Below are 13,921 nucleotides of genomic sequence, written 5' to 3'. Positions count from 1 at the left end.
TAATCCATTCACTCAATACATTTGCAGTAGTTACCCATTGCCATATTTTAGCTCATCTATAATCGTAGAACTAAGATCTTAGTGGAACGGACCCCGGTACCCAAGACAGGATTGAAAGTTGGTTCATTCATACTGCAACGTGGAGACCTCATGGTTGTATTGATTGATTGCACTCAGCTATATTCCAGCTATATGGCGGCGCTCTGTAAATAGTCGAGTCTGGGCCAGACAAGCCAGTGATCAATGACATGTGTCAACAACTCAGTGAGCCTGACCACCCGATCCCGTTAGTCGCCTCTAACGACAAGCATGGGTTACTGATTTTAACCCGGATCTCCACGGTTCCCCAGTTTTGTAGTCATGAACTTATTTGTGACTGGCCTACATATATCATGTTCCTTTTCTCTACACACACTCATGTCATGAGGTATAGCTTCACACACTGGGGTTTCTAGATGTCAAAGGGTATCAGAAAAACAACATGTTCTTCACAGGCGGTGTAGAAGTAGAAATACATAAATACATATAGCAGTAAATGTAGCATTAATCCTTAATTGGGTTCCAACAGTTTCCACGGCAAGTCCCAGTAGCACTGATGGTACAGCTGTCACTACTTCAGTAAAACCTACATCGGATGAATCAATTAATGTTCTGGTCGACAGGCGGCCATTGTGAGTCTGTTTTGTCAGCATTTATTTAAAGATGAGTTAATGGCTCCATCAACTGGTATATTAAACACCAGGTAATGACCATATGTCTACAATGTTGTTTTAGCGTATATGTGATCACAGTGACGGAACAAACTCTTAATAAATATATATGCAATGATCTTATCTTTTACGAATTATCACTCTACACAATAACGCCGTTTTGCTATTTAATAATAGTGTTGTGAATGACAGGGTCCTGAGCCACATATAGTGACCATGGATGACCTACTTTTGAAAAACGGGTTGTTTAATGCCGAACTCAGCAATAGTCCAACTTTAAGAACCTGCAAACAATCGAATCTGGACCAGACAATCCAGTGATCAATATCTGACCACAAATGACCACATTAACCTACATTTGTATAACGAGGGTGTTTGTTGTTTAACGCCGCACTCAGCAATAGTCCATCCTTAAGACGGCGGCCTGTTAACAATCGAATCTGGACCAGACAATCCAGTGATCAACATCTGACCACGGATGACCACATTAACCTACTACAGTCCCATGGTTGATAATATCAGCATCGATCAACGAAAATGGATACGATGGCATGCATCAACCAATCTGTAGACCGACCACCCGATCACGTTTGTCGTTTCTTTCGACAAGAATGTGAAAAAGAAATGCATTACCCTATTAGTTTCTGTTATCAATGAACTATTACTGATTAAAATATATTATTATGTATAAATTTCATACCTGAAGAGTGATTTCTCCGCCGGGAAGACATATAGTTGGACAGAATGTTGTGCATGTCGCACGTGCTCACTATCAGCGCAGCGCCAATTCATAGATAATTTGCAAATAATAATGTCTAATAACGCAAACCACTCAGCAAATAACGAACTTTCTTAGCTTTTAAAACAAAGACATGGGCTACTCTGTTACTATTTCCAAATGAAAATGTCTGGAAACAAATCTGGGCTGGATCAAGCCCCTGCCGTCTAACCTATAAACAGCTAAGATCAGTGGTACATAGACAGTGAGTACAACTAAAGCTCAGTAACAATATACATTCATATTGTCCTAAGTTCAGAACACATAGTTTGTTTGATGAAGTCCAGTTCTCACCCACAGGCCCTCGTGTCTTTGCGAGGATTAAAGATTAACATTTTTCTAGATGACCCCGACTCGAAATGCTTTCACAGGACAATACATCATGATTTATTGCACTGTGAAGCATTTCGAGTCGGGGGTCATCTCAATGGGGTTTTTTAATATTTTTTTAAATATTTAATCCTCGCAAATACACCAGGTCCTGTGTTCTCACCCGGATCAAAGGTTACGCTGACTTCATGACTTGTACATCGATAACTTGGACCTTACATTACATATTCTCCTGCTAAATCTGGTTATCTTTCAAAGAGGCGTTCAATACAAATCACTCACTCATAATAAAGGGAATCGATAGCATTACAAGCCCACTGTGTCCGCCAGCTTTGTATTGCTGTACAACATGTGCGAGATTTATTGGACGGAATCGCACAGGGTGGATTTATGCCCCTTTCCCACACAGCAACACTGTCACGATAAAACACTTACACACAGTTATCAGAAACCGGCACACGTCCCAACCAGCCAGTAACACATACAAAAACATATATAATACGTACATATATCATTCGTCCTGCTTCCCCTAAGACCCGAGCTGCACAAATCAAACTGTCACGATGAAAAACTACCATGCAATAGCTGAAAACGGCATACGTCCGAACCAGTAAGTCACAAACATCAAAAGTACTACTTGCAATACTGTGATGAATGCCTCGGTGCCTCTGCTATATCCAAGGAAACGTCCAATCAGCCAATAGAGGGTAATTATTGACTAAATGGATGACTAGCGTGTGATTAACTTATTGGTGATCTTTAACAGTAGTTCTCACTCAGAGTGACGGTTTCCCCAATGGGACAGCTCCGTTTGATTGACGGGTCTGAACTTCAAGGGACTCATAAACAGATATTTATCACGGAGTTAACGAGTTAATTAACACATAACATTTACATACCGTATCTGCTGACGACATTAATGCAATTTCATGTATATAAACATGTCTGTAAATAACACGTGGTATTCTACAACAGGCTGTTAGTTAACTATCACAACACATTTGAAAAGAATGTATACTGATCTTGCTTGCATAAATAAGTTAAATGAATTTTATTTTACAAACTAATTCGCATTGTTCAGTTAATTGCACAGATCGATGCCCATATTGCTAATCACTGGATTGTCTGGTCCAGCCTCGAATAGCCCCACACCACCGTCATATAACTGAAATATTGTTGAGTGCATCAAACTAACAAACTACCGGTAAATAGCAGAAACGGTAAATAGGGGGCAAAATGGCTTTAAGTTGTATACATGAGTGGGTCTTGCTGGCTGGCTACTTGCCTGTGATTGTGTCTATTTCTCTGTCTGATGACACACATGATCACATGGAGGCGATAAACAAACAGCATATGCAACGTCTGTCCCTCCTCTTTCCCCCTCTGTCTGTCTGTATGCATGTCTGCCCTCTCTCTCTCTCTCTCTCTCTCTCTCCTCTCTCTCTCTCTCTCTCTCTCTCTCTCTCTCTCTCTCTCTGGCACTCTCTCTCTGGCTCTCTCTCTGGCTCTCTCTCTGTCTCTCTCTCTCTCTCTCTCTCTCTCTCTCTCTCTCTCTCTCTCTCTCTCTCTCTCTCTCTCTCTCTCTCTCTCTCTCTCTCTCTCTCTCTCTCTCTCTCTCTCTCTCTCTCTCCATAACACACCAGTCTGGCACTCCAATATCATAGCACCATTGTCCCATTAATATAATTGTACAGGTAGACACTACATCAAGCGGCGTTGTGGCAGCACACTCTACTTTGTATAATTGCACCCCTGGTGCCGGGAGTCAGTCTACAGACGGAAATATATGACGTATGATTGGTCACGTTGGCAGTGACCATGGTTGCAGATTGACACAGATGTTCCACAATGACCGATGGTGTGCAAGATAATATGAAACATGTATGGCGTATGTCCCTATGTTTGCACGACAGCTGATACAGGGAAGCTATTGTTCTACTTTCATCCATTATACAGACAATGATATTTTCCCACTCAACCGCAAGGCGAGAAATAAAACAATTAATAAAGTTGTTTGTTTAGTATGATCAGATTGCCTGCGAGTAGCGTTGCCGACCGGCAATAAACAAAGTCCCCAACAACCCTACAAACACTGCTACACCTAGGGTAGAACAACACGGAAGTGTATCAGAGGGAGGTTCAGTAAGCACCCGGTGAGTAATTATCTGTGGTATCAAGATGGCCGTACCTTGTGGTAATTCCTGGTGGGGGTCGACTGCCCCAAGAAACCTATGTTTGCTATAGTGGCGACCTTCCGAGGTGGTCAGGCTCGTAGGCTTGGTTGATTGCGTGGCATGGCACCCCGACATCGTGGGCTATTACACACGATACATAGCACTGTTAAGTCAGGCCTATACTCCTACTTACCATCGTGTGAGAAGCAGTTTGTTATTTGAGGTCGGTACCTTTGGTCATTGTATAATTACCGTAGATCATGTTACAGACGCCCATCTCATCTCTCTCTCTCTCTCTCTCTCTCTCTCTCTCTCTCTCTCTCTCTCTCTCTCTCTCTCTCACACACACACACACACTCTCTCTCTCTCTCTCTCTCTCTCACACACACACACACACACACACACAGAGAGAGAGAGTCCTCACATATATTTCCATGGACAAATATATAACACTCTTAGCGAGTGAGTGAGTTTAGTTTTACACCGCTTTTAGCAATGTTCCAGCAAAATCACGTCGGGGAACACCAAAAATGGGTTTCACACATTGTACCCATGCATGTGGAGAATCGAACCCGGGTCTTCGGGGTGACGAGGGAAAGACTTTAACCACTAGATTACCCCACCGCCCAATAATCACTCTTACATACACGTGGGCGCAAATAGTCATATAGCCACAAGCATATACCCATAGACACTCACAGACAATACACAAATAGACACCCACATTATACTCACAGACACACACACCCAGACACTGATGAATACACACAGACACGTGCATACACAGACTAATCTTACAAGCGATGACATACATGGTCCTGAATACTGACTATATGTGAATACAAACAGATGTGTCTGTTTCGTAACTGTGAGTGTTTACACTAGCACGCATGTTTCAATGCCAGGGATTTATGCTTGATGTAATCATTAAATGTGGCTATCATATATTTAATGCCTGATTCGTATTCTGGACCAGTAAATGCATATCGGGCTTGCACAATAATCCTTAGAGGAATAAACATGGAATTCTCATTAGTATGCATCATACAAGTATAATGAAAGTGTGGAAATAAATCGACATACAGTTCCGTGGGGACAGCATCCCCCTGTGGGCTGTCAACAGCTGCATTAGTTGCGAGGAATGTACACAACAATACCTAGAAGCGTGAAGGTCTGTAATAGTAAAACAAAATGCAGCTCATAAAAAATAGAGAATCAGCCTGAAAAGACAGCCCCTTAGCGAAAACAATTAAACGAATGTAATTATTTGTGGACCGCAATGCCCCAATGCTGAATATCCGAAGCACGGTTGGAACATCGACAGCGTTGCCGTTGTTAATTGCCGACGAGCACAGATAAAGGTACGGCAGCGTTATTCTGTGTCCAGACGCTAACTGCACCATGTGTTCTCACAGGAAGAGGAATCGATAGTTTAATATGTCTCTGATTCCCTCCTCGGTTTGAACGCTGAGATCAACACGTGAAGCGAGAGAGGTTAACTTTTTGGACGCTGCGGTCGGAATTTATCGCCCGGTGAAAGGGATTCAGATATATGTGAACGCCGGTTTGTGTAGAGGAAGAATGCGGATTTGCGATAAAGCAACTCTACTGTAACGTGAAGGCATGACAAGTTGGAATGTTACAGGGACGAACGTGATTCGAACCAGGTAGGTACAAAAATCAGTTTGTTTCTGTGATCAAGGGGTACATCTCCATGTACCACTGTTCTTTAAAGGCTTGCGTAACATGTGACAGAATACATCACATTCAGTGTTAAACACGCACATCCATGAATGTCTTCATTGTATCATATACATAGGGTGTTTATCATTTATCACTTAAATATAATCCTGCCTTTTGAGTTATGAACGTGTAGAAATATCTCATAATCGTCGCTGGACGTGAATGACCTCTTTAACAATGTTTTGCATTCCTGTTAAATGGTGCCCATGAATGGTTCTGATTAATGTTACCAGTTGTGATGTCGACACGGCATTTAGAGGTTTCATAGATCAAGCGTTATAGGAGCTTCGTTATTTGCTAACTGAAGTATATATGATGTGTGAGAAAAGATAACATTGCAGAAATACATCATGATAACCCAGATTTGAGTCTGTGGGACTGATTGTTCAATGAGCATAGTGGTGTACCACAAGCTTGTAGATCTGTCCACCATAGATTAACATGTCGACTCGCAGGGTGTTTATCAAGAAGATGTCGTAACGAGGACATGTATCAGTCTGTCTGTTTGTCTGTCTGCATTTCCGTTTGTGTGTCTGTTTTTCTGTCTATCTGTCCCGATTTGTTTTCTGATCGTTAGTCTTTCTGTGATTCTATCTGAGGGTTTCCGTCCTCATTCAGCCATGAATCTGTATGTGAGTGTGTTTGTCTGTCTTAGACTATCTGTCTTTCTCTATACATATTTGCACTAAATTACCTGTCTACATAATACATAATTATCCTCATCTATTACAACGTGTATTCATAGACGTTTCGTTTCTATCGTCTATCCTTTACTCATTAAACCTTGAATTAGAAGATCAACGTATTATTCATGATATTTTATGACTACATTTCTCGTCTATGCTTACATCATCTCATATGCTCCTGTGTTCATACCTTGGCACTTGTATCAGCATCCTTCAAGGTACCGTAACACACATGGTCTTAAGACATGATCAAGGCAAGGCGTAGTTTGATAAGTACCAAGCGATATAATGAAACACGAGTTCTCAGGCTCTAAAATGTTCTCCATGAAATATTCCGTATCCTGTGATCACGTAGTTACCGTTACACGCCACATGGCAGCCAGCACGCTGGAGTCAGACTCGTATAGTGTTCCAAGCATGTCACGTTGTTTGCAAGACGTGTATGTTTCTGTTAATAACGAGTTGGCAAACGTTTTATTTTTATTGAAACTGGAACTCATTGACTTTATATACTGATATGTTATTCCGCTCACGGAAGCGTCAGTAATATTAGTGATCTTTTCTTTTTTCTGCACCTTGCTGACAGATACCGTAGATTTTGTCATTTGCCTCGCTTAGTTATGTCGGACCTTCTACCAGTGAGAATACAATAATATAATTGTGTTATCTCGAAACTTAACACCTATCTTATGCAGTTTAACGAATTTATTCTACCACATCCGATTGTAATACAAGGGCGATAACTCTAGATGTTTTTACGTGGTCTGGTTTACGATTCACTAACCATACCGATAAAAAGATTTAGACAAACGGGGGAAAATAGTAAATAGTGTGGACATGATGATTATGATGTCCGCCAACACCAAGGCGTCGAAATGAGGGTTTATGTGATTGTAATAACATCTCGTTATTGAAATCTGCCCGAGTCCACCATGTCCTATATGTATGTGTTCTACATTTTTCAGTACTATACTTGTGTTGATGTGTCAGTAGGTATCTAAGTGGTCTCGTCCCGGATGCATCTGTATGTTTCTAGATTTCTCAGAACCAGGCTTGTGCTTGTGTCTAGATATCGGAGACTGCCCCACACCAAGCTGACATGTTGTGATATAACCAAAATAATGTTCAAACTCACTCACCCGACGATTGGTAACGGTTGCCCGAACACCTGGTGTCATCACTGATAAGCAGTGTTCCACAGTTTTTACCGTTGTTTTGTTTAGGAATCGTGTTCAGCAGATAGTCGAGACTGAGACACATATATGGGCACTATATGCACATCCGAGTACATATACACAAGGGGAAAAATTCGCAACATCCTATATTTTTCATTGCATCAATATGTTACCATTAACCATAACAAGCTTACCTAAACCTCAATTTTACTTAATATCTGGATAAACGGAACCCCAAGGGATAATTAAATGGCAAATCTAAACGCAAAAAGGACATAAACTGTAGTTTATTCAGAGAAACAAACCTGGCAAACATTGACTCATTTTGTAGTGCTGATAACTATGGTCGTTCGACGGTAACAAGGTCGTTTATTTCCAAGGTTCTGGCATACAATATCCTCAAGAAATCACATAAGTTTCATTAACCGAGCACAATGCCAATATCTGGGGTAACCTCCGCCAACTGCAATACCATTCCTGGCCTTCCACCTCATTGACTGTAACAGACATTGAATTTGACGCTGAGGTAATTGCATTCCATTATTGATGGAGGGTTTGTTCCAATACATCAGGATTTTGTACTGAAGGATCTATCTGGGTATTCCGCTGCCAATAATAACCTGAACCACAGGCAAACTGTAGCGCAAACAGGGTTGCGCAACAAAGAGAAAATGACCAGTCTTCGTATATGCGAGCGAAGAGCATATACGAAGACTGGTCATTTTCTCTTTGTTGCGCAACCCTGTTTGCGCTACAGTTTACCTGTGCCTGAACATGCTCTATGGGATGGAGATCTGGACTCCTGGCGGGTCAAGGTAGAGTTGCTACCGTCTTTTGACGTAAGAGATCACTATGTGGTCTAACATTGTCGTCAATGAAGACTGGATTTGTTCAGAGGATGTTCGTCGAAATGTACAACAAACTGTCCAGGATGTCAGGGTTGTACCGTTGTCCATTCAGATTTTGTGTGATCGTCACAAGGTCAAGATTGCAGTCATGCGAGAGGCACTCCACACCACCAGTAGACCCCGCCAAACGGTACTTGCTCCAAGACATTCGTTGTGCATATGCAGTGTTCGGCCATCAGTTATAGCAAACAAATCTATTTTCGTCCAAGCAGGGATACCTTCCCCATGACCTCAAATTTCAGTGACATCGAGCTTGACACCAAGCTAGTCGTGCTGCTTTGTGCTCCAAATGACCACACAAACAGACAAAATTCATATGAGCATTACATGGCTTTGTGGGGGTTAAAAATCATGTGTTACCCTTTTCTATGACTGTGTATATTTCCGTTTTATTGTCGTGGCGCTCCTAATCAAAGTATAAGTAAAACCCTAATATTGTCTTGTCAGTTTCGTGTTTTTAATAATGAATAAAGTATAGTATGTTGGCACTGCTTAGGTTTAAAAATGCTTCCAAGGCAACAATGTTTTGGAATCAATGTCAACGGCGGGTCAAAAGACTGTTCCAGACAAAATGTAATCATTTGAATCCAATCATGCCAATACTCTTTTCTCCAACCTGTTCATTGGATGTATTCAGAGACTTTCAGAAACGTTGTCGTCTCATGGGAACATCCATTACTCCATTGTGACGTCACAATAAAACTGACGTTGGTTCCCCGTCATTAATGGCATAGTTTGTTCGAAACAAACAAGTCAATATTTGATATGATAGACTTCAGTTCATATTCTTTTTGACTGACAAAAACTATTAGAAGGTGTTATCACAAACCGAATACATGGATGTGTATTCGCTGGATGAAATGTTTACTGATACATTAGGTAATGAATATGAAAGTAGTTGATTTATATTAAACTTGTTGTACATCACAATGACCCGTACAAAGTAACACACAGCTGCCTTTGTTAAGTCATACTTTGTGACTCCAATTATTATCTGACATCCTACGTTTTTTTATTGTGTGCTGATAATTGCCTTTTATTATAAAGTTGTCTGCACCTACTGTATTACCTACATTCATTATAAGCATTCGGGCGTGCATTTATTGTGGAAACTATTACAGGTAAATAGGTACTTTGTACGTAATGGTTGAACACAATAGCCTGGGTCTAGTTGCACTCAAGGTGTGTTATACTGGAGAGGGTCAAGTGTGACGCAAGACATTATCTAATTAATAACTAGGATCGCCAAATGCTGATATGACCACAAGTGTACTAGTTGATCATCAGCGATCAGGTAGGTGGAACAGATTTAATTAAGCAGTTTCAGATTTGTGTGCTGCTGTTTCCGGAACCTATAGAACAGTAAACATGTAGAAAGCGCAGGCACCACATCGTGAAAGAGTTTGATGATTTTAGTGATATAAGTGAGTATACGCAATATTCAAGCAACGTAACTGTACTGGAGGGGCGGTGGGGTAGTCCAGTGGTTAAAGCGTTCTCTCGTCACAACGAGACCCGGGTTCGATCCCCCACATGGGTACAATGTGTGGAGCCCATTTATGGTGCCCTCGCCATGATATTGCTGGCATATTGCTAAAAGCGGCGTAAAACAATCTCACTAAATCACTGCACGGGACACCAGGAAAGCGATTCACATATTGTATCCATATTGGGAAAAGAATCCGGGCTCTCGGCGTGACGAGCGAACTCTTAACTCTTAGGATACCAAACTGTCCCGTGTTTGAGGTGTACAATTTGAGCCTGAAGAATTGTTCTACTTTGGATTCGTTGAGCTTGTATTATTCTATGAAGTAAAATTGCTGACTGCTTTAATCGTAGGTTCATCTAGATTCATGTTCACACAAAGGCGTAGTCAATAGGTCACTTGTTAGTGACGTCACCCAGGTCGAAATAATGTCAGGAAACACACGCATCAAACGTACATCAATTGCCACCACATTTCATGTTAATATCAGCACAGGCGCTAATAACAGCCTCGCTTAATATAGTAGTATTTACCTAGTTAGTGCTATACAGAAAGCAACCTTGATCCATATATGATAACAACAAAAACGTGACAGGTCGTATGAATATTCATGAAGTATCTCATCTACATAGGATTCCATAATTCACATTGTTCCACTTAAGCATGAAATATTAAGCCGTTCAATGATTTGCTTTTACGTGACGTATGGTTCCAGTGAATATAATGAAAGCGTAACCAGCAGCTTGTTCTTATATAGTGCGCGTGCAGCCCCTAGAGACTCGGGATATAACGTTCATTTATACACCGGCAGTTTCCCAAAGGATGGGGTATACAAATTCTGTCATGTGGAGATTCAAAACGGGTGTCTTGCGAGATGGGCTACCACACTGATTACTGACCACACATGCCCAGTCCCACTGTGAGCGTTTCATGACGCATGCTACTAACAGTATAAATTATACATAGCTCCAATTGCATTGTGTATATTCACGCCTCCATGCATTTAGTGAACGCGACTGATGGGCCGTCTATCTGCATAGCGTGTACATTATATTTAGAGCGGTAGAGGTTAGTACTTAAATCTTCCTCATCAATTAAGAATGGTGGATCACAATGACTTTGTAAGGTGTTCTCGTTGACAATGTCTCCCAAAACAATTGCTGATGCATTTACGAAAAAGTCGATGTTGACGGAGTATTATTGTAAAACAATGACACGGATTCAACTATTACCGCAGTCAGTACGTTTTATGGGTTGCTAAACACGGCTGATTTGGACCTGGGAATTGTGAGGTTGATGGTTCGGGTTAGAGCGACCATTCCACACGGTAATCAGTGTTGAATGACGGGTGGACGTCGACAGGTAGGTGTTCAACGGATCATTTGAGCTTTGGTTTCATTAAGCTCGAAAATTAAGTAGCAATTTAGTTTTAAATGTGACAATACAGAACATCGTAGGTGTTTAATTTATGCTTTGGATTCGTTAAGCTGGATTATTCAGTGGCAATTTAGTTTTAAAAGTGACCGTACAGAACAATAATCCTAAGCAATCGATAATCTGGAACGAGTGTTGCGAGTTACGAGTGGCAATATCTGGTTTTACTGTATGCGTTCAGGGATGTCAGAAAGAATCAACATTTGACCGAAATGAGGCTTTTCCGTGGCTTTCTCTCTCTTCGTTTTTCTATTGTGGATTGTTTTCAGTGTGCGAAATAGCCATTGGCCCGCTACACCTTGGCTAGTATAATCCAGTCGGGCCAGTAAATCTCCACAGTCACTGCCCCGACTGACTAGTGAATTTTCATGGGGTCATTTTGTAAATATATCACTTTCTCCGACTTATTAAGTTATAATACACTTTAAAATCATGCAAGATAATGGCCTGATGAAAATGTTGATCATATTAGCAGCTTAATGATGAAACCCGTGTCATGCCGACAATATCTAATTCTCATCTATTTTTTGTAACTATTCTTTTGCTTAGTTTCTACATTCAAATTTCGGGATAGTGAATTATTTTGTGGGCTGGTAACTTTCCGGCATAGCTGTACCGGCTGGCTAGTAAAATTTGGAAACTATTTCGCACACTTTTCCTTTCGTCAGTCTTGGTCATTCCCTTTTTTCTACCATACCCTAGTTCTGTTGATCATGTCTCCATGTCCCCGCCCCACCTGGAGATGATCCACCCGTAAATACATGCAGTTCCTTCGGGTACTTTGAGGTACAAAGCGGCTATATCTTGACGTGAAGACGATTATGACCAGGGCAGTATCCGTTTGCGACGTAATCTGCAAGAATGGTGATGGTTAAAACAGGATCATACTAGGCGAGTACTCGTTACGAATCAAGAATCCGAAATGTCGGAGGATAAGACAGTTTGGTTTCATGTTTGGTAACATATACTCATAGTTCATAATTCCTTGACTATCACATTCACCACGTGGCATAGTCAATTAGTATGAAAATAATTAAAACTACAACATCAAGGCCAGAAAATAACCAGTCTCGATTATCGGCCAAAACAGTGGGAGTAAATGACGAAAAGGTGATGAAATTGGCATGAGGGAATCACCGAAGATCAGTGATAACAGCAGGAATTTCACTTTTTTAACTTGTCTACAACGATTTAAAATCGGAAATAAAATTAATTTTATTAATAGACGTATTATCAATTTCTGCGAGGGGAGTTGATATTTCATCTTATACAATGCCATCACCAGTGTATATCGCTCGTCAATATGGGGAATCCCCTGGTGTCATTCATCACACCGCATTAGTTAGAGGTCACGTGGGTGTTGTATATCACAATCCAGCATTACGACCTCTACTTGTGATCATAGCTATGTACACACTAGGATCATGCATCAACAATAGTATATGGCTGTATGATTAGAAATACAGGTGTAACCTTTACATTACAATTGTTTCTATACAATCAGTTCTTGTGCTAACACCCGGTGTCCCATGTGATTTCTGCGACGTTGATGAATACATTGCAATACCATAAAATTTAAGTGAGTGAGTTTCACGCCGCTCTCAGCAATATTCCAGCTATATGGCGGCGGTCTGTAATTAATCGAGTCTGGACCAGACAATCCAGTGATCAACATCATGAGCATCGTTCTACGCAACTGAGATACGTTGACATGTACCAGCCAAGTCAGCGAGCCTGACAACCCGATGTTAGTCGCCTCTTACGACAAGCATATAGGTTACTGAAGATCAATTCTAAACCGGATCTTCACGGGTACCATAATATGTCAGCTGAAGAAATGGTTTTATGTGATCAGTTTCAACAAGCTAACTCATTCGACATTTCTCCCGTCGAAAATCGAGGACGCTTGTGACCCTACTGTTGACCTTTGACGTAGTTTGTCTACAACCAGATCTGATTTGTAGCACTTCTCTATTCTGATGAGGCAATGCTTATGCGACATTTTAGTGTGCTGCTTTATTCCATATGTCTCCCCGTGAGTGTGAAACATTTTATCACGCCAAATTGCATTTCTATTAACGGTGCCATTCTCGCATGTCACGAGACCCGGATGTATATGGCTATGTGAGAGGATGTACGCGGGACCCGGATGTGGGCGGTATTTTTAATGCTGACACGACCTTTGGGTCATTTTGTCATAATTTGCAATGAGAGATGGCCACTTTGGCGTGATTATTTTGGTAGTAATTGGTCAATTTAAAGCATCGGCGTTTCACCATGAAAACTCGGTTTCTAATATCAAAGGGAAGCATGGACGTGTCCTCGGGCACCTGCTGAATGTGTTGTAAATATTGTTAATTTGACCGCAGTTCGAAATAAGTCAAGTCTGACGTTCCATTTAGATATTTATTTCATATGGAACAAACATGTTACATTTCATAAGATTAGGTTTTTAATCCATTTGTTTGTGAAACAAAAACTGTGTCCATGTTCTCGA

At 41.0% G+C, this 13,921-nt stretch overlaps 1 protein-coding gene across 5 annotated transcripts in view; it reads left to right on the top strand.

Moving 5' to 3' along the window:
- Positions 1-3,881: 3,881 nt before the first annotated feature.
- LOC124262868 (glutamate receptor ionotropic, kainate 2-like) overlaps positions 3,882-13,921 on the top strand; it is an 86,646-nt gene continuing 76,606 nt past the window's right edge. Inside the window, exon 1 of one of the 5 annotated variants that reach the window (XM_046697452.1) lies at positions 3,882-3,971. The gene's annotated coding sequence lies outside the window, so the exon portion shown is untranslated. Of the gene's footprint in view, positions 3,972-5,178; positions 5,660-11,004; positions 11,059-11,099; positions 11,353-13,921 lie in introns of those variants that run through there. The other 4 variants (XM_046697449.1, XM_046697454.1, XM_046697453.1 and 1 more) reach the window with 4 other exon arrangements.

This window comes from Haliotis rubra, unplaced genomic scaffold (genome assembly GCF_003918875.1).
Source record: "Haliotis rubra isolate DU_JTF1 unplaced genomic scaffold, ASM391887v1 Scf86, whole genome shotgun sequence".
Classification (NCBI taxonomy): Eukaryota; Metazoa; Mollusca; class Gastropoda; order Lepetellida; family Haliotidae; genus Haliotis; species Haliotis rubra.
This window is presented reverse-complemented; position numbering and strand designations above follow the sequence as displayed.